The 26,207-nt window shown below is 38.9% G+C and overlaps 1 protein-coding gene and 1 long non-coding RNA gene across 5 annotated transcripts in view; both read right to left on the minus strand.

Annotated features, from left to right (window-relative positions):
- LOC123353225 overlaps window positions 1-367 on the minus strand; it is a 40,466-nt gene extending 40,099 nt beyond the window's left edge. For all 4 annotated transcript variants that reach the window (XR_006574437.1, XR_006574435.1, XR_006574436.1 and 1 more), the window contains exon 1: window positions 307-367. This is a non-coding gene — a long non-coding RNA (uncharacterized LOC123353225). The remainder of the gene's footprint in view (window positions 1-306) is intronic.
- A 4,797-nt stretch (window positions 368-5,164) lies between these two features.
- The window catches only part of BRIP1 (BRCA1 interacting helicase 1), a 189,346-nt gene continuing 168,303 nt past the window's right edge, over window positions 5,165-26,207 (minus strand). Inside the window, exon 24 of the mRNA XM_044994192.1 lies at window positions 5,165-7,247. The gene's annotated coding sequence lies outside the window, so the exon portion shown is untranslated. The remainder of the gene's footprint in view (window positions 7,248-26,207) is intronic.

A 26,207-nucleotide genomic window follows, 5' to 3' on the forward strand; every position in this document is an offset into this window, starting at 1 on the left:
GGTACTGAGCTTAAATAATTCCTTTCCCTCCCTGGTATTTATCCCTCTGGTATATTTATAGAGAGCAATCATATCTCCCCTCAGCCTTCTTTTGGTTAGGCTAAACAAGCCAACCTCTTTGAGTCTCCTTTCATAAACCGGTTTTCCATTCCTCGGATCATCCTAGTAGCCCTTCTCTGTACTGTTCCAGATTGACTTCATCCTTCTTAAACAGGGGAGACCAGAACTGCACACAGTATTCCAGATGAGGTGTCAACAGTGTCTTTTATAACAGTACTAAAACCTCCTTATCTCTACTGGAAATACCTCGCCTGATGCATCCCAAGACCACATTCGCTTTTTTCAAGGCCATATCACATTGGCGGCTCATAGTCATCCGGTGATCAACCAATACTCCGAGGTCCTTCTCCTCCTCTGTTACTTCCAACTGATGAGTCCCCATCTTATAACAAAAATTCTTGTTATTAATCCCTAAATGCATGACCATGCACTTTTCACTATTTAATTTCATCCTATTACTATTACTCCAGTTTACAAGGTCATCCAGATCTTCCTGTATGATATCCCAGTCCTTCTCTGTGTTAGCAATACCTCCCAGCTTTGTGTCATCCACAAACTTTATTAGCACATTCCCACTTTTTGTGCCAAGGTCAGTAATAAAAAGATTAAATAAGATTGGTCCCAAAACCAATCCCTGAGGAACTCCACTAGTAACCTCCCTCCAGCCTGACAAGTCACCTTTCAGTACGACCCGTTGTAGTCTCCCCTTTAACCAGTTCCTTATTCACCTTTCAATTTTCATATTGAGCCCCATCTTTTCCAATTTAACTAATAATTCCCCATGTGGAACCATATCAAACGCCTTACTGAAATCAAGGTAAATTAGATCCACTGCATTTCCTTTGTCAAATCTGTTACCTTCTCAAAGAAGGAGATCAGGTTGGTTTGGCATGATCTACTTTTTGTAAAACCATGTTGTATTTTGTCCCAATTACCGTTGACCTCAATGTCCTTAACTACTTTCTCCTTCAAACATTTTTCTAAGACCTCACATACTACAGATGTCAAACTACCAGAGGCTGCTGTAGTGTGGCCCTGGAGTAGCTCTGCAATCTGAGAAACAGAAGGAGATTTCTCCCCCCCTCTTTGCTTCAGAGGAGCTACCCTAAGCATGGCCAGTTGTATAGGTTGTGGAGTAGGGCTAGGATTTGACTTAAATCTGTTTATAAAAAACAGATGTCTGGCACACACAACAAATGGTAAGGAACGTTTAATGATCAGGGAATAGTGTACTGTCTCCTTAAGTGGGAAAAATCTGAATCTTCTGCAGCTCCACATAGTAGAGAGGAAGCTGGAAATTTGTGAAATAAAGAATCTAGAGATGGCTGCCGGCACGAGTGCTATGCAGTACATGAATAGCCTGGAGTCCAAAGATTCCATGTGGGAGGAGCGCCCGCTTAAGAGTGTAGTTATCCTACATATCGTATCCCATCCCTCTGTGGTCCTGTGTAGACTAGGATTTAAAGGTGTGATGTTGGCCCATGTTAACCAATACATCTGGGTCCAGCATAGACAAGACCCATTGACTTTTTAACATGTCCTAATCTGACTGAGTTAAAGCCTACGGGGAGCTATCTTTAAATCATAGTTTAGACCAAGCCTGTAAGGAAACAAGTAAATCTGTACCTGTTTGTGTGCATCTGACCTGGGGTTTCGGAGAGAGCGAGTGGCATGATCCAGTAGTCTAAGCAGAAGACTGGGATTCAGGAACTTCTGAGCACTGACAGGGATCCCTTCTGTGGCCTTCAGGAAGTCATTTAGGGTCTGCCTTATGTTCCTCCTCTGTGAAATGGAAATCACACCGGCATGCCTGCTTCACAGAGGTGAATGAGGATTGTTTGAAGACAAAAAGTGATATCAGCACCACTGGCAGGGGAGTCATCTGTTTAAAACAAAATCAAGGGAAACAAACAGACAATTAAAGAAAAATATAGGCAATTAATTAGGAGGAAAATGACATGGAACAAACTAGAGTGGAAAGGAAAAAACTTGTCAAGCATCAAATGGAACTATGCACAATAAGTAAAGTGAAAAGCATGTGCATAAATCTTTGCAGGATCAGGGACCTAGTTTGCTCTGTTGTGTTCACACAGTGCAAGGGTCTTCAAGCACTGGGTGGTCTTATAAACCCCATTCTATATGAGACAATACCTACTGTGGGCCCAACATTGACAGTTCTAAGCTGCCCTCCAGACTTCCTTCTTTTAACCCTTAATGGTCTTTTAACATGTAATGAACTATGGATGACATATCTTGCAAAAGCATAAAAGTTAAAGTTAACTATAGCCCCAATCATTGCTGCTGGGTCATTTAAAAGCACAGGCCTCTGAAAATGAGAAGTAACTGTAATCCTAGCCGAAAACACAACTTTCCTCCTGGTCTCTTTTGTTACCTCATTAGCCAATTCTCAGTTGCTATTTTAAAGATACAGAGCCAAACCCTAGTCCCATTAAGTTAATGACAAAACTCCAACTGGTTTCAATGGGAACAGGACTAGGTCCACAATGTCTCTTTCCTGCAAGACTAATATTATAATTGTCTCATTTTGCTATTACATGGTGGGCATATGTTCCATTTTGGGGTTACATCAGCCCTACTTCTGCCTTTTACTTCAGTCTGAGATTCCTTTTGTTTTGAAATGTTGCCTTGTATTGTTTTTTCCATAGTAAAAGAGTTGGAGTTCGTGTCTTGTTCAGTTTCCTTATGGACAGATGCTGGAATTGCAGAACTCCAATTAATCAAGATTTTTACTAATAAACTCTAGCTGAATTGCATGTCAGTGGGCAGAGTTCTATAAGTGAGACTCGGATAATCATCTGGATTATAGAAAAAAGGTTTTTGTTGTCCCATGACTACTCCATCTGTGATTGAACCTTTTGCTGTGCCTGGCCTAACTAACAGCTAATGCCAGCCAGTTGTACTATCATTGATACTCATGTATTATAGATATTTTCAATAAATGTTTAGAAGTGCAGGCTAAGATATACTAAGAAATAAATGAGATTTTGGGAGATGTTCCTTAATTTATTCTCTTGTTCAAATGCCTTGGTAATGTTTAATTGCTATAAAACAGTTGTAGCCCTCTTGCCTTTCTACCAAAATATAACCTTATGTCTTATTTACTAGTCCAGCCCTGACACTAGCAAGATGGTACCATGGCATATAATTTTACAGACAAAGATACTTCACTTGCACGTTTCATTTAGTAAGCAGCATATTTAATTATATAAAAAAGGTGATGGCAAAGATGGGCCATTCTGCCTGACTACAGTTGAGCTACAGCAGGGACAAATTTGGCTCAAGACATAAAAACACAAGTTTAGTAATTAAAAAGAAATGGTTGGGTTTGTTTTTTACAGTATTCAGTCATGTTGCCTTTAGACTACACATGCCTGGTCAGTAAAATCCAGCAATAAAGGTTTAAAGTGTTGAACATTTCATATGCAGAAAAACCAGTGGTGTTTAATTACAAGTGTAAATGATGCCATGCATTTCTTACCTGAAGAAGGAACCCATTCTCTTTAGAGAAGCTTATTTATTCAAGACATGCTGAGTATTTGCCTGCTGGCTGTAACTTCTAATACCAGTAATTGTGCTGCTTCTTTTGTCATCTAAACAGTTGAATATTGTTAATTTTTGTTTTAAATTTCTTGTTTGGGTCACATCGTTTGTGCGTTTTCCTTCCAGTGATGGTTTTGAATGTTATGAGAGCTTCAGTCCTGATAGATTCCTTTTTTAATTTAGGTTTCAGAGTAGCAGCCATGTTAGTCTGTATCCGCAAAAAGAGCAAGAGTACTTGTGGCACCTTAGAGACTAACACATTTGGTGCCACAAGTACTCCTGTTCTTTTTTTTTCTCCTTTTCTGAAACAAAGGTTTGCTGTTTCTTCTACATGCTCTGGGCCTCTCACTCTCCCAACTCTTTGGGCTTTACTAGCATGTTGCCAGATACCAACTTTCAAACATATTTTGAAACCCAAACTTAGATTGGTGCATTTCTCTTCTTGTAAGTCTTCCTGGCTCCCCTGGAAAAGCTTCAGCCTTATACAAGGCCAAAAGACAGCCAGATTCATGCTATATGAATTTATTCACAACATTCAAGTGAATACCCTGCCTGATTCCAAGACACAAGCCCCAGCACACATAGCTGCCAGCAGCAGCAGCATTTTGGAAAGAACAGCATAATCTAAAAATCCTCATTTTTTAAAATTTGCACAAAATTCTGTCTAAACGGTGCCTTTTTGGAGAACGTGAACCATCATTATTTACTAATATCTATTGAGTTTAAGCTCTCACTTATGCGGAGCTTTTGCTAACTTATAAGGATGAGATTCAACCTTTCTGTAGGAAATATGCTTTTTACTGGTGGGGGGAAAAAAACCCTATACAATTCTGTGATGTTGAGACATGATTTAGAATCATCACCTGCCTTATCATTCTCATCCTTATGCCTGAATCCTCAGTTTTTGATTAAGTCAATTTCCTGAGTGCACGTGAAAGCCTGTGGCTGTAGCCTGGAACAATCCTACCTCAGTGCTTCTCTTATGTTGTTGATCCTTTAATTTCCTCCAGCCGACTCCTGCAGGGGACTAGTTTTACGTTTTATGCTCGCCTTTTGGACTAATCATTTACAACAGACTCAGAAAAAAACTGCCCTGTACATTCTGCAACTGCTTTGGATAGAAGTGGTACTAATTGGGATGTACTCCTAGCCAAATGGCAACACTTTAACAGCAAGTTCATTGGACCCTAAAAATTCTGCCCAAATCTTTACAATCAGAGCAATTATTGATAAACTTAGAATCTTATTAAAAAATTAAGGTTTCCACCTATGAAATTCTTCCGTAGTGCAATTTTTCACACCTTTAAAAAAAGTGTGCTAGCAGCAGAGCCATATAAGATGTGATTAATAAAAGACACTGCAACTTAAAGACCAAGTTTCATCTTCTATTTTGATTGGTAACAAAATTACATACAGACTCTGATCACCTGACCCAATTCTGTATGTTAAATATGAGAGCATCTGAATGTAATATGGCTCTTGGTTATTAAAAAAGTAGGAAGCACACTGAACTGGAAGTTTAAAACATTTATTTTGTTGCTGATTATTGAATACTGACAAACATAAAATAAGAATTATAATATGAAAGTTATGTTCATTAATTTCCTCAAGGTTCTTAAAGTTAATATGTGGGAAAATGGACAAGAACTGCAAGGTTACTCCATAACAAAAATAAAGTTTATGCAACACTACATTTGTGATAAAAGCTGATAAAAACCTATGAAATTCAAAGTGAAAGTGGATAATCCAAGACGCCTTCCTTAAATCACTTTGTATTACCTTCTTCCACAACCTTAACATACTTAAATGTGCTTTTGGGGGTTCAAATTTCTTATTACTATTATTTATAAAAATACTTATTTGGAGGCAATAAACAAAATACAGCTTTACAAAATATTCTTGCATCATAGTCATTATCTAAACAAATATTTTGGTCATTTTACATATTGAAAAATTTAAATATTATGGATTCGTTATTTTCCAGATCTTTTTCTTTTTAAATAGTGGAGACTTTTTGAACCATGCAAACTGGGGTTATATTTACAACAATAACTATGGCACAAATTAGAAGTTACTTTCATATTTGCAAGCATTAATAGTTGCTGAAAATTGCTCCTAAGAAATGCTGTTATACTGAATGGGTGAATTTGTACAAATGAATGATCTATTTTTCACAGCAGCTATGTTTGCAGACTATTGTTAAAACTTAGAATCAATGTTTGTACATTACTTTGAGGGAAAGTAAAGTCATACTACGCTTTCTAGAACAGAAATGGGTTCTGTTCCTATTCCTGGCTGCATCTAGGAGTAAAAGCTGCACTAGGAGTAAAAGCTAGTGATTTAACTGTTTCACATATTCATGATAAAAATCTGGGATTCAATTAACAATGTTTTTTGGGCATAATAAACCAAACGGGAGAGGGAGATAGTCTAAAATGATCATTTACATGAACGGTCATATACAGCGGAAACAGAACCAAAAATCTCAAGGAGCAGACGATTTACACACTAATTCCTTCCTTACACAATCAGACTTAGACTGGCCTGATTTCAGCAGGAAAATCTTTGCACAGAGATCAATGCTAGTCTCAGGCATAAGATCCTAATTATTTGAAAGGCATTTATTTTCATAGCTTTTTTTTGTGTGTGTCCAAGTCGATGGCATTTTAATGTCTTATTAAATGGTTGTTTTACAGCAGTCCATCTGTTCAGTCTCTGTGCCCACGCCTGTACATTGTGGTGCAGGATTTTACTTTTCATGCTAGCCAAAAATATTTTCCAAATTCCCAATAAAAGTTTGATATTTCCTAAGACAAATAACTTGGTTGGTTTTTTTAAACATACTCTAAAATGACATTGATATGTATCTGTCATTTCTACTATATCCATTTATGGTACGTTTGCAAAAAGGACTGAAGGTTTGTTTTCATTAAAAGGACATTCTTAGGTAGTTTGGGCCAAATATGGGATTTTTTAAAAACATAAACAGATGTTAATGTTGTCATAATTTCTGTTTTTTAAACATTTTGCGTTGTGGGGATTTAAATATTCCCTTGAAATGTTTGGAGTCCAAACACTGCAAATTCATGAAAACCAGAAAAAGTGAAGCCAACTTGAAACTGACTAGAAACAACTGAAATTGAGGAGGCTGCTTTCCATCTTATACTCTGAAGGGCAGATAAGTAGACAAACAGCCAGAAAATGAAAATGAAATCAAAATTTTAAAACATTCTTTGCCTGCATTTGTAACCCCTCCAGCTAATAACAGTTAAAGATTTCTGTTTAAATACGGGGTGGAATCCTGGCTTTATTGATGTCAAGGGTGTAACTTCCATTGATTTCAATAGGGCCAGGACTACAGCCATGATTTTTAACCTGATAATTCTTTTCAATCATTTTACATGTGTACAAAGATAGTGCTGCTTCTGCAACTGCACTGAAAAATAGTTCTGAGCTGACATTAAAGAATAAAACCCTTTACTTATCTGTCTTATTAGTCCCGGTAACTGTGTGGCATACATCAGCAACATTTTTCAAGATAGCTTCTACTCCAAAAAGCCTGTTTTCAGTTCTTGAGGGATCTGTAGCAGTAAGCAATAACGAACAGACGATGGAAGGAGCCAGACCTACAAAAGAAAGTATAGTAAAATTACTGCACTTAGGGGAAAAAAAAACCTTGCCTTTGTACATAAATGGCTCTATTCATTAATAGAAGTTTTTACAAGTGTGGTAATTTCAAATAGTCAAAAAAGTGTGAAATACACTTAAAATGAGTAAAATGGGTGGGTTTTCCTGTGGGTTAAATGTGTCATGCAGTAAAGTTCTCCACACGCCTCCTCCTAACTCTCAGTCATAGACTTCATCCCGCAAGGTGCTGTGTACCTTTCACTCCTATTGAAGTAAATAGGAGTTCAGGGTGCTCAGCATTTTGGACCCATAGTCAGTAAGTCCCTAGTCCTGCAAAGATTAATACATTCCTAGATTTTAAAGGGTCCAGATGAGATCAGCTAAGGTCTGGTCTACACTGGGAACTTACATCGGCATAGCTACGTCTCTCTGGGGCGTCCAAACCTCTGAGAGATGTAGCTATCCCAAGCTAACCCTGGGTGTAGACAGCACTAGGTCGATGGAAGAATTCCCCCTCTCAGAGAATTGGATTAATTACAACCCCGTTGCTGTAGTGAGTGTCTATAGTGAAGCACTGCAGCTGTGCCACTAGATTGTTTTAAGTGTAGACATACCTAAGTTCGGCCCTTCTGCATAATGTTGGCCATAGAATTTTACCAATAATTCCGGTATCAAACCCATAAGGTTTTAGGCAGACTCATATGCTTGCACAAGTCCTATTGAATTTAACACTTGAGAATCTCACTGTAGCACAGAGACCCTTGAGGAGTAGTTGCCCTACTGACTATCTGGCAGGCACACTGAAGGTGAACGAGGGGGTAGGGAATAATTCCGAGAGTTCATACCTATCACGGGAACCCAAAACAATCAATCGGAGAGAGAGTTTCTTGACCAAAGTCTCAGAATCCACAGGTACCAATTCTGTACCACTCACCATTTTGAATTCTCTCTAGGTGCCCATATGGTTCCTATCGAGGAGTAGCCAAGCATTTCTCATGACAACAGTAATAATATCCTAAACACCTCCGTGAGGTAGGGAAGTATTATCTTCAGTTTACAGATGGAGAACTGAGGCAGAATGAGATTCACTTGACCAAGCTCACAGAGGAAGTCTCTGCAAGTAATCGGAAATGAATCCAGATTTCCCGAGTCCCAGTCCAGTCTCAATTATATGACTGTCCTTCCTAGCTACCTTACATATTTTATTCTGCCACCTCATTGTCTTTTATTAATTTACCCTTTTTCCTTTTAAAACAATATTGAAGTCAACAATTGACAGGCAAATGCAAGTTGGGATGACTGTATTAAAGACACCAAATGTCAGGCACAATTACTTTTCACCTGAATCTCTGAATTATCGGCAATGCACACGCCTGTGGTGGAATGGTCTTTCAGGTTCAAAGGCAGCATTGCATCATTTCCCCTCTGGTGGCAGTTGTTTTTAAAAGGACTGTTTCTCTGTTTACAGCACTGTTATGGTCAATAGGATAATATGTCAGCAGTTTATATCCTGCAAAACCTGCTTTATATTTTATCTCTGAAATATTGAGTCTAAGCAGACACAAATAAATGCTGCTGGATACGGGCACTGGAAATAAGAGTGCTTGTCACCACAACCCAGATAGTCATTTCTCCTGTATCTATGATCTCATGGTTTTGCCGTGGATGTTAAGATGACATCGGAAATTTAGCATGATGATTCTACTGGAAGGTCAAGTAGGAAGATGCAAGAAACATTTTGGAAAACACGGATTTATGTTTTAAATTGGATATCTTTAAAAGCTGGCTCCTTGTTTGCAATAGGCAACAAGCAAAATCTGAGATTTTCACAGCATTTTCCCCAGCTATTGTGGTACAATATCAAAATCAAGTAAAAGAAATGTAAAATATCAACTAAGCTTCAGTTGCTTGGGCTCTCCAGCAAGTGGTTAGTCAGTCCATGGCCCTCTTTTTTACATACATTTCATCCTCTTGGTATTGAATTAATTCTTCACCAAGACAACTACTACAATTGCGTGTGCTAATCATCCTGATCAATTTGAGCTACTGGAAGTTCTAGTATGCACAAACTAGCTGTTTTTCTCAATGAAATAATGTGCACATTTGAAATATTCCACAGCACACTTCACATGGATTCTTGCCCTACAATAGACTAAGGATCTTAAAAAACCTGCCTTTAAAGAAGAAGAAAAAGCAGCACATTTTTTAGATACTGCTGTTAAAAAAGGCATCTAGATGTTTTGAGTTAATATTGTGTTAGAAAAAGCTAACAGGCTGTATGCCAAAATTCAGTCCTAGGTCCATTTTTATGGCTTCAGCTGTAAACCCATGAAATCAGTGGTTTATAATGGAAATTTTGACACTATTTTAAGCCTCAATACCACTCGTAGTGGCAAATGAGTTTTTGACAGCTGTGGCACTCACTTGTGTCAGCTGGATTACATGGACAAATGTCTTTTGACGGTGGGGTCCCTCTCTTATCCCACACAGTTCCAGCTCACTGGTCTGCAGCAGCTTGATGCAGCTGTCTAATTGAGTTTCTTTTGGAGCTTGCTAATACTAACTCCTGGTTAGCTAGAATGAAGGGCTTGAAAGCAACACAAGGCACCAATTGGGGTTCACCAAACTGTGTCTCTTGCAATGCTCCCGGCCCAGAGCACAGACTCAGGTCATCCCAGTGGGCAGCTCGGCCTATGGGACAATTTGTTTCCTTCACTCATAGGAAGATGGGTGTTTCTTCAGTATTTCTTTCCTATTTTAGTGCTCATCCTTCTCATGTGGTGACCAGGTATTGGGGCTGAGGAGAGCCGGAGGTTAAGAGCACTTTCTTCAGTAGCTGAGCATGTGCGAAGTACTCTCAGCCTTGAACTCAAACTTGGAAACCCTCCTTGAAATCATCTTGACACTAAAGGTGTGGGCCAGCTCAAATCCGGCTTTCTCAAAGAAACATCAGAAACAAATGCATGCAAGGAAACCACCCTTGTTATCTACTAATATTAATTTACAGGCATAGCATCATTGTCATTTCTTATATCCCTATAGAAATCTTATTCAAGAAGAAGAGGGCATAAATCTACAAAATCCCTTTAGAGGTTAAATGGTAAGTGGTAAACGTTCATCTGCATAACTCACTGGACTGACAAGTAGATCCTTAAATAAATTCATGATTAAGTGAATACCTCATTAATCTTAACCATATCAATCTGAGGACCCTTATAAAGCTGAACACAATAGGCTGCTATCACAGAGGATATGACATGCTTCAGGCAAGAATGCACTCACTACATAGAGAGATATTTTATTAATAATAAAAACAAGAACTTGCATTAATCTAAAAGGGTTTTACAACTTTGAAGCCTCTCACACACACGGTTCACTTCACCCATCAAGGAAATGGAACCATCTCTGGGGTGGAACACAGCAGCTATTTACCAGGGCATCACAACAGTTTAGCTTTGGAAGTGCAGAAGAACGCTGTATCATAGATAGTGAGAATTACATGAATTGGCCAGGACAAAATAATTAAAACAATAAAATAAAATGAGGGATGTTACGTGCCACATGACCTCTAATGAACACAAGTAGGCAGGATGTCCATTTTCCATCTCACCCAAAAGACATCTGGCAGCACCTTGCCCCCTACAGCCATGGTAGAACATAGGTTCCATGACAACTCAGAGGAAAGAATGCCACCTATCAAATCAACAATACCATATCAGTGTGTTGGAGATTTCCCCTCCAAAAAATTATCAGGCCAAAGAAGTCTGATGGGACGTCAGCACAAAGTGGTTTAGTTCCAGAGTAGATCTACAGAAGATTTAAGATGCATGCATTAGGAAGACAGTCTGGAAAAACATAACAGCCTAGAAAAGAATAGTCATGAACATTTACCAGCAAAGGCACAAAGGTTACCTGCCTGCCACTATCGTTTTTATGTTGGAAAAAATAAACGGTGTTGTACTCACCTTTGAAAGCAAATTAATTGTCCCTAGGCAAGTGGGTGAAAATTATTGAGCAACAAATGGACATTTCTATAAACACATCCAAAATTATGTACTTATAATTGTGAGAAGAGTCTGATGGGCAGATTTAATGTGCCATCACCAGAGAATCTGCCACATATCTGTATATGTCTGGAGTTAAAAAGGCAGAAGACAATTTTTTTGTTAACATGTCAAAGATATGGCAAAGAGGGAGGGTTTACAACAGTGACTGTCTAGCTAATCCATAGGGATCACTCCTATGCCTTATCTGTCTGCATCTGCACACATTAGGACTGGTGTTTCCAAAGGGGTAAATACAGGAGTTAGGCACCGAACTCCCATTGACTTTCACTGATCTAACGGCCCCTGTGAAAATCTCGGCCTTGATTTGTAGTCAATGTTGTGGAAGAAAAGTAGTGTAGCAGCAAGGCAAATGATCACTAGTAACATGAGTGAATAGTATGGGTGTAGAGGATAACCACCAGGGTTTCAAGTATTATTTATATGGTACTGAAAATGTGCTAGCCACTTTGCAGACAAATGAAAGAACATAGTTCTTGTCCAAACGTGTTTAAAATCTGAACAGATGAGAAATAGATAAAAGATTGCAGATTAACTTGCTACTTGGAAAAAACAATCTACTCTGTTGCAAAGTTAAGCTTCCTCTCTTCTTAACGTGCAGAATAATTAGAGGCACAATTAGATTAGCTACAACAGCAGATTACAGTGCAGCAGGTTTATTTTATGCAAAATGTGCACTGAATAAAGACAGGAACAGAGGCAATAAAGTTATAGAAGACTTTAAAATATATGGCTGGAGAGGAAGTCAAATAACCATGTCTATTAATTAAGATCCATACCTAGACTTCCAAGACCTTCTTCCACTGACATTCTCACTTAGCACAATTAAATTAGTGTGTGGAAGGCTGTGCTGATGGAGAGAAGGCAGAGCCTGGAGCACACTATTTGGCTGTACTTTAAGAACACCGAACTTTTTAAAGATGCATGTAATTTTACTTGTATCATGAGGATATTAATAATAAATTTACATACTTCATATGATAATTGCTAAGGGACCCAGCGTTCATTTATAAGGTGAGCCATCAGATGGTAAGGTCCACATTTAAGATGCCTAAAAAATCATGATATTGTGTCACCGGCTAGGCCACCTGTGATTACTCTGAACATTGAGAATACCACAAACATACCCTTTGCTACTGTAACCTACCCTCTATTCCATCGGCATTTGACTATTTAACCACCTGTTTCATGTGGTCATAAACCTAGCCTGTGAGCTCTCTGGGTTATGGATTACCTTTGGTTTACTCTTTTGTATAGCAGCTGGCACCATTGGGCCCTGATCTCTGGATGGGGCATCTAGATTCTACTGTAACAGAAACAAATAAATAGTAATAGTAGCTTGATCAGTGTTTCAACATATAATTTGCTGTTACTAGTGTTCCTCCTTCTGGTTATTTTACTAACGTTTCACCTACAGGTCTCCAAAGTCCTAGAAATGGTTCTTCGCCTTGTGCCCAGCTGCGATTTCAATCATGGCCCTAGTGAGGTCAATACATATGTTTATTTCCCCCTCTTGATTTGCATACGAGGGGCAAATTGTCGGTGCTCAGCACATTTTCAGGCTCAGACACCTGGTGTGTAAGAGTTTCACAAGCATTCCCAGTGCTTGAGCTAGTACTGGAAATGCCCAAATGCTCTAGGGTAAAAGGGCCTTTAGACCAATGCCGTCAGATGAGGGAGGGAGTTTTCTGAGCCTATCAGAGAAACAAGAAATCTGTAAAATGGTGAACAGGATACTTCCAGTTCCCTGACAACATCCCATCCACAGAAAGGAGCTGTCAAGAAATCACTGGAAATACAGAATTCAGATAGAGGAACACTGAAGTTGCCATTTGTTACCTACTGAAGCCTCACGTGTCATTCCAGGAAATGAGGGAACAGCAAGAAATCTGCTGCAAAAATTTGGAGCCTGTCTGAAGAAACTAGCCAGTGAAATACAAGTAAATGAAATGAGTTCAAGCCAGACTGTAAATTAAGAACTTATATGGGTGATACAGGGATTCCTAAGTCTAGCCAGGGGCCCTTTTGTCCTCTGCAACAGCCCACAATCAGGAGGGTGCTAAGGTGACTTAAAGCCACCTTCACTCCCAAGTCCCCCTGTGATGAGAGTTATGTGCTGCACCTCTTAGAAACACCACAAAACCTCTTGCCTGGTCTTCTTGTGTGTTTGTATGGCACCCAGCACACCAGGAACCCACTCTTGATTGGGGTTTCCCAACACCATTGCAATATGAACATTCAATATTTGTATTTTTATTATGAACAGGCAGGAGTGAAATTACTAAATGGCTTCTGCTGAAAGGGTAGCATTTGCAGTATCCCCTTAATCTAACTTTCACCTCTTCCCCTTTTACAGAATAACTCCTCTTCACTGAAGACAAGTATGGTGACATAAGTATACAACCAGAAAAGAAAGACATTTACAACACCTGGCTAATAAAAATCAGAATAAAGTTGGGGTTTGGTCAGTCTGATTTTACTCATATTTTAGGGTAATTTAGACTCATGGCTACCAATGAAAAGATCCGTATACACACACACAAATGCACACCATGCCGTTTCATATTACCATGCAGTCCATTTAGATGTGAAAAAATAAACACCTTCTACACACTACTGACAAACTCCATTCTCTGAAAATGTTACCATGACTTGAGTGTTTCACTCTCTACTAGTCAAATGTAACAAAATTTTGTCCTGTATCAATTCTAACACTGCATTACACGTCATTGTTTTCTAATAAAGCTTATACGATCCTGAAACGTTATGGGGATAGCTGCATTTATTCACATCAGAGATCTGGGGTATAATATTAAAATGTTAAGAACAGCAATTATTGCACGTTTGCAATAGTGATTCTTCAAATCCAAATCTTAGACTTTTTAAAGCTCATTTTACCCAAAATGTCAAAAGGTCCCAGTCCATAAGACTGTCTACCTGCTTGCAAAATTACCATACAGTAATTATTTAAAACACTGCTAAAAAGAGTCCTATGAAACAAACAAAAACCCAAAAATTTCTGATCTGCTCTTCAAATGATGTCTGCTTCCTAAAGGGGAAAAAAAGATCTCTGCAATGCCTTAAGTTATTTATCCTATCAGCATGGCATCTGACCACTCCTGGGGACATCTCCTCCAGATTCTGATCAGGATCTTTGAACAGCCAAGGAGATTGCCTCCAAGGCACTGAGCCGAGTATTTCCTGGCGCAGGACTGGGAGCTCAACAGATGCTGGGTGGACACTAATGAAGTGCAGATATAGGTTGAGATTTTCAAAGCCAACTGGGGGACTTAATTCTCATTAAAACTAACGGGATCTAAATCCCTTAGTCAAGTTTGAAAATCTTAATCATGATCAATAAAGCTCACTATTAAATACTTCACCATGAAATCCCAAGGTGGGATTTTCAAAAGTATTTAAGTGACTTAGGTGCACAAGTCTCACTGGGACTTGTGCTTCTAAGTCTCTTAGGCAGTTCAGAAAACTCCACCCCAAACGTTTTGTTTTAAGGAAGCTTCAATCTGGAACACAATATGAGCCCAATTTTAAAAATTCATCTGAATAGACAGCTTGAATTCTAAGTGCACACGGGATGTCCACTGACTCTTGAGGTTGACAGAAATCAAGCTATAAATCCATAAAAACGAATGTTTATATGGACAGAAACCTTAACTAGAGCATCCCAGGGTGTGTTATTTAGAAATAATACAAATCATGGGTTTGATTCTGTGAGCACTTACTCATGTGGCTAGTCCCATTGAAGGCAATGAGTAAGGACTACTGACATGGACTAAAGGGTTTAAGATTGGGCATACTGTATAACATTCAGTTGAATTACAAAAGTGACTATAATACTTCTCCAGCCTAAGTCTTACGATGTTGTCTTTGCCCATTCTCTTTCATTTGCACCAAAAAAGACAAGAGCATAGTTTTTGGAGTACATTTTTATGTACACATTCCACAAGGAAGTTTGCATTCCCTAAATCACAAAATGGGACGTTTTTCCTGATCCAACCAATCTTTTTTTGCAATAGCATTTATCTTGCCTGATCCAATATTCCCCTACAAATCAGAATAAATATATCGAAGTAATCTAATCCACAAAACACAGAATGAAGAAAAAAATCACTTGCATGCCATGAGAAGGAATTATTATGAACTGAAACTCAATTTTTTTCCCCAACACACCAACAAAATAGAAAGACAATAGATGGCAAAGATAACAAAATTAATTAAATGCTTATAAAAACTAACATGCACTATCTCTCTAACTTCCCAACAGACACCCCCATCTGGAATTTATTTTTTTTAGGACACTCACTGCTTCTCACAGGTTCAATGTTACCCATTTCACATCATTTAACTATTGAAAGCTCTTGAAATTCCGGATCATAGAAGCCAGAGCCAGTGTATTTCACAGTGATGCAGCTAATGTGTCAGACTTGTAAAATAGCTCTTAGTGGTAGACCTCCATTTAGAAAAAGACAGAAACTAGCTTTAAATACTTAAGGCTTTAATATCTAGTCCATTATGCTGCAACAAGGTCTTGTAAAGAGTCAATTATGGGATACTTCTGATTTGATCCACATGCAAGGGAAATCCGCTTCTTTGCCTTTAAATCCCCATAGTAAGTGTCCTGTTTAAATAATTAGTGACACTTTTTCTTTGATCAAATTGATTCACATTGTTATTCTTTTATGTTAATTTAAAACCTAATCCACATAAAATGCTAGACAGCTCTTAATCCATCCTTCAGAGAGCTTTCTGCAAAAGGGACTGTCATGAGATTTTCCAGAAAACACTACAGGTTAAAACCATCAACTAATTAATTTGAAATGGAGTGTTACTTTGTGCCCATTGTGAATCACAAATCAAAATGATATTGGAAGCGTGGTTAAGTGGTGCAGCAGTTTAAAAAATGCTGCTGAGTTGAAGTGCAAAGTTACCTACCATTATGACATGAACATAGCTCAGAGATTTAAAGCATGAAGCCTGAATTTGTGGGTTTCCTGCGCAATACAAAAAATGAGGGTTCATTTTTGAAAATTTTAATAAATTGCATCTCTAATGACTAATTGTTATGGCTCCCATCTTTGTTCTCTAGTCAAAGTCCAACTGTTTGAGTTATTTGGAAGTTTAAGCAATAGCAAGGCAATCTTGTTTCAAGTTTAGGGGGAAATCATACACACAAACACAATCATCCCTATGGGTACAGGAATGCTTAGGTCAGGGCAGACCAATTAAGGAGCAGGGGCCAGGCTGATGAATCCATGACCACTAGAAGTCCACCCATCATTCCTCCACCCCTGGACAGGGGAGGAGTGTGAAGCCTGTAGAAGCTATTACAACTGCAGAAGTGGTCATGGATGAAGTAGCAAAATTCCTTCCTCCTTTGTTCCCATTAACCTTTCCAGTACAGAGTCCAGTTACTTGCAAAGCCCAGCATCCTTTCATATGACCTAGACTTGGAAAAAAACAAATCCTTATCATGTGCATGCCTTTGTACTGGTTAACAGATTTCTGTGAATCTATGCATGAACAGTTGGCAATATAGTTCAACATAGAAGAGTTATACTTAGATTATTGCATAGATATGAAAATTATGTACTGCTCCATAAATTCAGACAAATCCGTGAATTCAGTAAATTATATCAGTTCTGTCCTTGTTGTACACATTCAAGCAACGTGTACACTAAAGTAAAAGATCAGCAGTGACAAGGTAGACCAAGGGTTACATGGAAATGCACAATAGAAGCAGAATTGGAAGCCGTCAAAATGGGAAGAAGCTAAGACTGCAGCAGGAGACCAGCAAAGATGGCAGACAGTGGTGAAGGCCTCAGGGAATAGAGAGGCAAAAGAGAGAAAGTAAAAGATCAGCTACACCCTGAACAGAACACAAACTGATAGTTTCTAGATAGTTGGGTTAAATTTTGCCCTCACATGAGGCTGCATGGATGCAAGCGAGGGCAGAATTTTGTCCTAAAACAGCAGCATTGCTACCTAATATCAAGAGACAACAATGGAACATTGCTCTCCTAAAACGCTGTATCATTTTTCTTCCAAAAGGTTTCAAAGAACAGCTTTTAAATCCTATCAGATCTTCCATGGTTACGTTTTTTCTATAGCATTATTTCACCTGTTAAAAAAGAAAATAAAAATATGGTAGGTTCTAACTATTGTGAAACATTTAAAGAAAAGATCAGATGACTGTGTTTAATTGCATGGCAAAATCTCTGAGCAATTGTTCTATAAAATGATGTATGTGAACATAACCACGCTAACAAATTAAGTTTGAGATAAAAGACATGCTCAGCATCCTGGCTAAAAAGCTAGGACTTGAGGCCCTCTACTGTTCACACAATGTACTGTAGAGATGACACGTTTAGAATGTTATTTTTTCCCAACACAGAAAAGGCGATAGATTTTTCCAACAATCCATTTATTTTACCACATCATTTGAAACTTTCCAAACCCAAAATTGTTAGTTAATGAAAAGGCTAATAAAAATCGCTGCTTAAATATTTAGCTGTCTGGTGTCAGTAATATCAGTTACTTTGTTCCCTTACTGTTTCATGGGGAATGGAGTAAACCCAAAGGAAAACACTCCCATTACTTCTCAAATACATAAGAATGTAATAATGGCCATACTGGGTCAGACCAAAGGTTCATCCAGCCCAGTATCCTGTCTACCGACAGTGACCAATGCCAGGTGCCCCAGAGGAAGTGAACCTAACAGGTAATGATCAAGTGATCTCTCTCCTGGCCATCCATCTCCATCCTCTGATGAACAGAGGCTAGGGACACCATTCCTTGCCCATCCTAGCTAATAGCCATTAATGGACTTAACTTCCATGAATTTATCCAGTTCTCTTTTAAACGCTGTTATAGTCCAAGCCTTCACAGCCTCCTCAGGCAAGGAGTTCCACAGTCTGACTGTGCGCTGTGTGAAGAAGAACTTCCTTTTATTTGTTTTAAACCTGCTGCCCATCAATTTCATTTGGTGGCCCCTAGTTCTTATATTATGGGAACAAGTAAATAACTTTTCTTTATTCACTTTCTCCACACCACTCATGATTTTATATACCTCTTTCAGATCCCCCTTAGTCTTCTCTTTTCCAAGCTGAAAAGTCCTAGCCTCTTTAATCTCTCCTCATATGGGACCCGTTCCAAACCCCTAATCATTTTAGTTGCCCTTCTCTGAACCTTTTCTAATGCCAGTATATCTTTTTTGAGATGAGGAGACCACATCTGTATGCAGTATTCAAGATGTGGGTGTACCATGGTTTTATATAAGGGCAATAAGATATTCTCCATCTTCTCCTCTATCCCTTTTTGAATGTTCCTAACATCCTGTTCGCTTTTTTGACTGCTGCTGCACACTGCGTGGACATCTTCAAAGAACTATCCACGATGACTCCAAGATCTCTTTCCTGATTAGTTGTAGCTAAATTAGCCCCCATTATATTGTATTATATTCTTGCACGGCTCACTCTGGCTATTTTTCTTCTCTGCTAACTATGTGTGTAACCCAAAAGACCTAACTGGGGAATATCGAATTGAAAACATTAAGACCAACTCAAAACTGGGGCAGAAGACATTTCTAAACATTTCATGGTGCAAATCATCACTGGTTACGTCTGCAGTATCTAGACTCAATAACCACATTTAATCATTTTGTTAAAAGTGTAAAAAAACTCATCACAAGTGTTCTCCTCTTCAGAATGATTGTGTGTAGCTAATGCTGCTGGTAGAAACCCTCAAAGAAAGTTTGGGCACATTCACTCTTGCAACCATTTAAGAAATTTGTTAACTCATGATTTAGCCAGACTGGTCATTGCCCAGTAAATCAAAGAGTCTTGAAGACAAACATTGGTTCATAGATTTTAAGGTCAGAAGGACCATCATGATTCATTTAGTCTGACCTGCACATTGCAGGCCACAGAACCTCACCTGCCCACTCCTACAATAGAGCCCTAACCTCTGGCTGAGGTACAGAAGTCCTGAAATCATGATTTAATGACTTCAAGTTACAGAGCATCCACCATTTACACTAATTTAAACCTGCAAGTGACCAGTGCTCCATGCTGCAGAGGAAGGCGAAACCCCCTCCCAGGGTCTCTGCCAATCTGACCCAGGGGAAAATTCCTTCCTGACCCCAAAGATTGTGATCAGTTAGACCCTGAGATGCTGAGGCTGTAATCGTGTGCCTATAATCAGAGACAATTCTGTATCATTTTCTTTGGAGGTTGCCCCATTGAGTCCCGCAAATAATACTGAGAACCTCAAACCTTTTAACATGATCTTGAGCTACCAATTTATTGTGCTCATTTTCTCTTTACAGTGGAGTCATTTATATACATCTGATCTGGTTTTATATGCCATTTAGAGCTTTGAGAACAAAAATTGTGTAGTAATTCCATACGGATAGATATAAATACATTTTCTTCTTCTATGATGCAATTCTATATTTGCTGGTTTTATATTTCTAACCTTACTAAGTCTGGTTTTATAGTAAAGACTAATTTCAATATGGAAATTACCTTCCTGTCCCCCACCTCCAATGCATTAACGAAATGCCACCCAAAGTAGGCCCTGAGCTGCCTTACAGGATTTCCATTTCCTTGGCATTAAAATGTATATGGAGCTCAATAGCTGACAGCCACATCCTGGAGCACACCTTATTACAAAAGCTAAAATAATCATCTCTGAAGTAGACAGTGCATTGGTCATGAGCATCAGTTGCTAAAAGGGGAGGGATAGCTCAGTGGTTTGAGCATTGGCCTGGTAAACCCAGGGTTGTGAGTTCAATCCTTGAGGGGACCACTTAGGGATCTGGGGCAAAAATCAGTACTTGGTCCTGCTAGTGAAGACAGGGAGCTGGACTTGATGACCTTTCAAGGTCCCTTCCAGTTCTAGGAAATGGGAATATCTCCAATTATTTAAATTTAAATCTGCTTGCTGGAATAACAATGCATTTACAAATGGACTGTCTCTGTCACAGTAAAGATGTCAAAATGTGACTAGTCATATCCTGGAATTAATAATCTGTTTATCTAGGTACTTCTGGCCTCCAATACAATAGTATCTGAGCACCACAAACATTCATGAAGTTATCCTCTCAACATCCTGTGAGGTTGGGAAATAGTGCCGCAGTTTTCAGACAAAGTTATTTGCCTAAGATCAGAGGGTACTGTTTGTGGCAGACCTAGGAATTGAACCCAGATCTTCGAAGCCTAAGGCCAGTGCCTTAATCACCAGACTTATTCCAGAAGGAAATCTAAATGAAACCAACACTATACGAAGACTAAGCATTAAGAAAAACTTGGCTAACCATTTATGTAGTTTAATACAGTGCAAAGGCTAAATGTTGCAAAGATAAGAAAAAAGGCCTCTCTTAGAGAAGACTGTCTTCAAGGCATAGAGCAAACACAGGTGCTGTGCCCACCTTCGTGGAAAAAGGCATGGTTTAGCAGCACATACAACACCCCCGAGGCAAGCATCATCTGCCTGGTGGGAAGCTTTCCAGAAAGTTACAAAAGTGCTAGTCAGTTCTCAGGGACTCACACATGCACGTCCATGAGAAAGAGTGGGTGCAGCAGAGAATACTTATCAGTATCCACACTCACCTCCATGCACAGGTGGGAAACACTAAAGATGTTACAAATCAAGACACGGTTTCAGGGAATAAATGTGTAATGGTATAAAAGCAGGGAAGCAGTCGGGCAAACCCTGAGTAGTACAAGCACTCTCTGCCTTAGAAAAAAAGAACAGGAGTACTTGTGGCACCTTAGAGACTAACAAATTTATTTCAGCATGAGCTTTCGTGAGCTACAGCTCACTTCTTCGGATGCATACAATGGAACACACAGATATGAGATATTTATACATACAGAGAACATGAAAAGGTGGAAGTATGCATACCAACAGGAAGAGTCTAATCAATTGAGATGAGCTATCATCAGGAGGCGAAAAAAAACTTTTGAAGTAATAATTAAGATGACCCATAGAAGGTGTGAGGAGAACTTAACATAGGGAAATAGATTCAATTAATTAGTGTAATGATCCAACCATTCCCAGTCTCTGTTTAGGCCTGAGTTAATTGTATCTAATTTGCATATTAATTCGAGTTCAGCAGTCTCTCTTTGGAGTCTGTTTTTGAAGTTTTTTTTGTTGTAAAACTGCCACCTTCAAGTCTGTCACTGAGTGGTTAGAGAGGTTGAAGTGTTCTCCCACTGGTTTTTGAATGTTATGATTCCTGATGTCAGATTTGTGTCCATTTATTCTTTTGTGTAGAGACTGTCCGGTTTGGCCAATGTACATGGCAGAGGGGCATTGCTGGCACATGATGGCATATATCACATTGGTAGATGTGCAGGTGTACGAGCCCCTGATGGCGTGGCTGATGTGATTAGGTCCTATGATGGTGTCACTTGAATAGATATGTGGACAGAGCTGGCATCAGGCTTTGTTGCAAGGATAGGTTCCTGGATTAGTATTTATGTTGTATGGTATGTGGTTGCTGGTGAGTATTTGCTTCAGGTTGGGAGGCTGTCTATAAGCGAGGACTGGCCTGTCTCCTAAGATCTGTGAGAGTGAGGGATCATCTTTAAGGATAGGTTGTAGATCTTTGATGATGCGCTGGAGAGGTTTTAGTTGGGGGCAGTAGGTGATGGCTAGTGGCGTTCTGTTATTTTCTTTGTTAGGCCTGTCCTGTAGTAGGTGGCTTCTGGGTACTCTTCTGGCTCTGTCAATCTGTTTTTTCACTTCAGCAGGTGGGTATTGTAGTTTAAGAATGCTTGATAGAGATCTTGTAGGTGTTTATCTCTGTCTAAGGGACTGCAGCAAATACGGTTGTATCTTAGAGCTTGGCTGTAGACAATGGATCGTGTGGTGTGTCCTGGATGGAAGCTGGAGGCATGTAGGTAAGTATAGCGGTCAGTGGGTTTCCGGTATAGGGTGGTGTTTATGTGACCATCGCTTATTATCTGCCTTAGGTTTTCTGATAGTCCCCATAGAATCATAGAATCTCAGGGTTGGAAGGGACCTCAGGAGGTCATCTAGTCCAACCCCCTGCTCAAAGCAGGACCAAACCCAACTAAATCATCCCAGCCAGGGCTTTGTCAAGCCTGACCTTAAAAACCTCTAAAGAAGGAGATTCCACCACCTCCCTAGGTAACCCATTCCAGTGCTTCACCACCCTACTAGTGACAAAGTTTTTCCTAATGTCCAACCTAAACCTCCCCCTCTGCAACTTGAGACCATTACTCCTTGTTCTGTCATCTTCTACCACTGAGAACAGTCTAGATCCATCCTCTTTGGAACCCCCTTTCAGGTATCCCTGTAATACCTGAGTGCTGTATATAGAGGGTGCTTGTCTAACCCACTGGTGTGTGCCAGGAGATATCATGATCTTCATTAGGTTAGTAATTGCTCTTTGTTCCCAAATGGCTCCGTTATTTTGTCAGGTGAGAGGTGAATGGTACAATTTTGCCAGAGGAGTGTTACTTTCCTTTTGAGTTTTTTAATAATGTCTGTTCAATCGCAAATTAAATTCATTGTCCTAGCCACGGCCGAGATAGCCTGCCCTTGACCAGTATGCTCCTTTTGGAGGTATTAAATCTTGGCAACATCCATTGCAGTTCCCGCTTAAGCTGAAGTAAGTACATGTGCAGAAGGGCTCTGTCAACATATCGGAGTGGAAAGATGTTTGGATTAGCTAAGAAAACCTATTTCAAATCTCAGATAATAAAATGTCCTCCTAAATCCTAATTGCAACTTTCATCTTGCGTCTTAGACCTTGCCACCAGCTGATGTGCCGATATGGATCAAGTGTTTAGTTTGATAAATGCGGCTTACTAGGCTCTTGGTATTGCTGACTGACAGAGTAGCTGAATAGGATCCAGGCTTCTAAAGGTGATTATCTGCCTAAAGAAGGAAGAAGATGAGCACAGAACAACCTTGTTTGTCATTTTGCGCACTTAATCAGACAAAGCTCATAATACTAAGAGCTTCTCTGTACTATCAAAAATAAAACAAAAGCAGCTTTCAAACAAATTACACTACCATTTTACAGAGGGGGAAAAAAATCCATGAGCATGCATCCTTTGGTTGCTATTTTCCTGCAAAAGTAATTACAGTCTGAACACTAAATCAAACTCACAAAGGCTCATTTCCTTGGAGTGGTTGAATTCGGAGTTTATTACAGCTAGAGTTCACTATATAATGCACGTAAAGTGGCACTCTTATTATAAACAACATGTAGCCAGATAGAAAGTCAATAGATAGAAGTCCAGTCCTTTTAGTACAAATTGTTACACAGCATAGAAACAAATATAATGCTTCTTTGGGAAGATGCAAGCCTGTCAAAGCCACATCACCAATGCCCCCTAGCTACATTAAGATAATACCAAGGGTATATGTTAGTTACTTTATCTTTGCCTCAGTACAGAGGGTGCATAATGTGATTCTAATGCAATATGATCAAGTTTATTTCCCACCTTATGAATTTAATTTATGAAGCATTATATTTAAAACAAAGTCTCTGAGCAATGTCCCATTCCATATTCCATTCAGCTTTATTCATTGCTGAATACAAAAGAAGGTAAGAATTGTTTATTTTCACAAAGTTATCTTTAGTTTCAAAAGAGGGAAACAAGTTTAAATCAAGAAAACCTGTTTTTTTCTTGGATCCTTCTTTAGAGTTAGTATATCACCTACCTTCATGTTACAATCTATTTTCTAAACATTCTGTGATGTTTAATTTGTGTTTCTTTAAATGAGAGTTTGTTAAACTGATTTAATTCCATCATAAACGTAAATTGAGCTGACATAATAATGAAATTAAAAACTGTTTTTCAGATGGCCCTCTCTTTAAGTCAAAAAAACAACCACCACCTTTCGCTGGCATTTGAAAAACAACAGGCTGGGATTATAACTGAATCTTAAGATTTGAAAGCCATTCGGTGAATCCCCCTTGTAGCACCGCTGTAAAGAAACACTGAAAGCCAGTCATAAAAGTACCTGAGTGACAGTGCTCTAATAGTGGGGCTTCAAAAAAATGAGAGAAAAAAAATTTAGTTAAGCAAAATGCATCATGTCCAGAGAAAATCGAGAGTCGGATCCTATACTTTATACACATGCAAAACTCCCCAAAATTAGTTATTGCTGTTGAGTCTTAACTTGGTCATTTTTTTTTCATAATGTGAAGTCCCAGTCTTCACTTGTACATTACACATATCAAACTACTTAAGTAGACAGTCAACATCACACAGGGATAAAACTAATTTTCAAAATACGGGCCATTCCCTACACACCCTTAGCCATGTGAGTAGACTTTACTCACACAAGCATTCCCATGGACATGAGCAGCACTACTAACATGAGTAAGGCTTGCAGGATCTAACCCTAATGCGGGAAAGCAGCACTTAATGGCCATGGACTGGCGTCACAACTCAAGTATTTCAATTCACAGAAAGTCCAAAACATTTAATCAGCAAAATTGTCAGAAGGAAGCATTGCAAAGTGGGATCATATGGAATTTTAAATCCTGTTACCAATTTTCAATTAGAAAGTCTTAATCTATATCCTGACCGATAAAATATTTGGAGAAAAAAGGAAACATACAAAGATTCCTGTTTTCTTAAATAAACGTTTCTTTCAAAGTAGGCATCAAGCACAAAGAAATCATTCTGATGCATTTCAGAGCTAAAGCATTTTGTCAATTCTAAACTTCAAACCAAACAACCTCCCAGTGTTTTGTAATCACACCTAATTATGCATTTAAATCACTAGAAGGATAAAGCAGTTATACTTGTAATGGTATTTGTCCTACTTTGAACATTACCAAACTGTTTTGTCTAATCCTTTAGGAAACACCATAATGAGGCTCATCCAGTGGCTTCAGCTAGTTAGGAAGGCAAAATAAAAGATTTAGCTCCTCAGTCTGTCTCTAAATCTTCTAAGTGAAAGATGATTTACAGTTAAGCTAAGAAAAATGTGACCACTCTTGAGTCTGGAAAGTCTCAATCTGATTTTAGCAATCTTAAATTACGACAAGAGATTGTGTCTCACTAACTATAGATTTGCTTACCTAGGGAATCAGCATCTGTTGCAAAACATTCATCGAGTTATAAAGGTTCATAGTTTTCTAGGGCTTCAAACACGGGGAGATTTTCAGTGTTAGCACTAGAAATAATTTTTAGAATGGGCAGGGACAAACTGTATGTAGAAACAGATTAGCCTGAACCCTGGAATAACATCGTCGGCTAGATAAGAATGATGTCTCATCCCCTCCTCCAGTCTGGTATAAATCAGCCAAAATATCTGTAATTTTCAGAAGGAGAAAAAATGGTGCGTTCAAATATTTTAATGGGCATATTAATAAAAGTAGAGACAGTAAATGTACTAGTAAGATACAGCATGAAACGTAATTGAGACCGGTCTGTCCCTTAAAGTATTTGGTGAAAAAAGAAAACTGTTGAAACCTTACAATATAAACCCTGAATGCTGCAAGGCATTTCCAGGTGGTTAGAGTTCATTTTCCTCTTAAAAAAATATGTTTAAACATGAGATTTAAAAATGAAGCAAAACAAAACTTCAAACCACCCAAATTCCGAGGCAAGAAAGGGGCTGGGGGTAATGTGAAGCATTCACTTTGTACCGCCGACTCAGCTGTACTGAGCTTTTGGGCTTCTCTTTCCCTTAGTTGTTCTACCATGGCCCAGCAGCTGCACCTTTCCCCAGTAAGTCCTGTGAATCGGCCCTGAAGCCATTGATAACTCTATTTCAAAAGTTCTCAGTATCCACAACTGGGATTAGGCTTTCAAGACAGCTCAGCACCCAGCTCCTCCCATTGCAAATAATGTAAGCTGTTGGGTACTGAAGAGTTTTGAAAAG

The sequence above is a fragment of the Mauremys mutica genome, chromosome 19 (assembly GCF_020497125.1).
Source record: "Mauremys mutica isolate MM-2020 ecotype Southern chromosome 19, ASM2049712v1, whole genome shotgun sequence".
Taxonomy (NCBI): Eukaryota; Metazoa; Chordata; order Testudines; family Geoemydidae; genus Mauremys; species Mauremys mutica.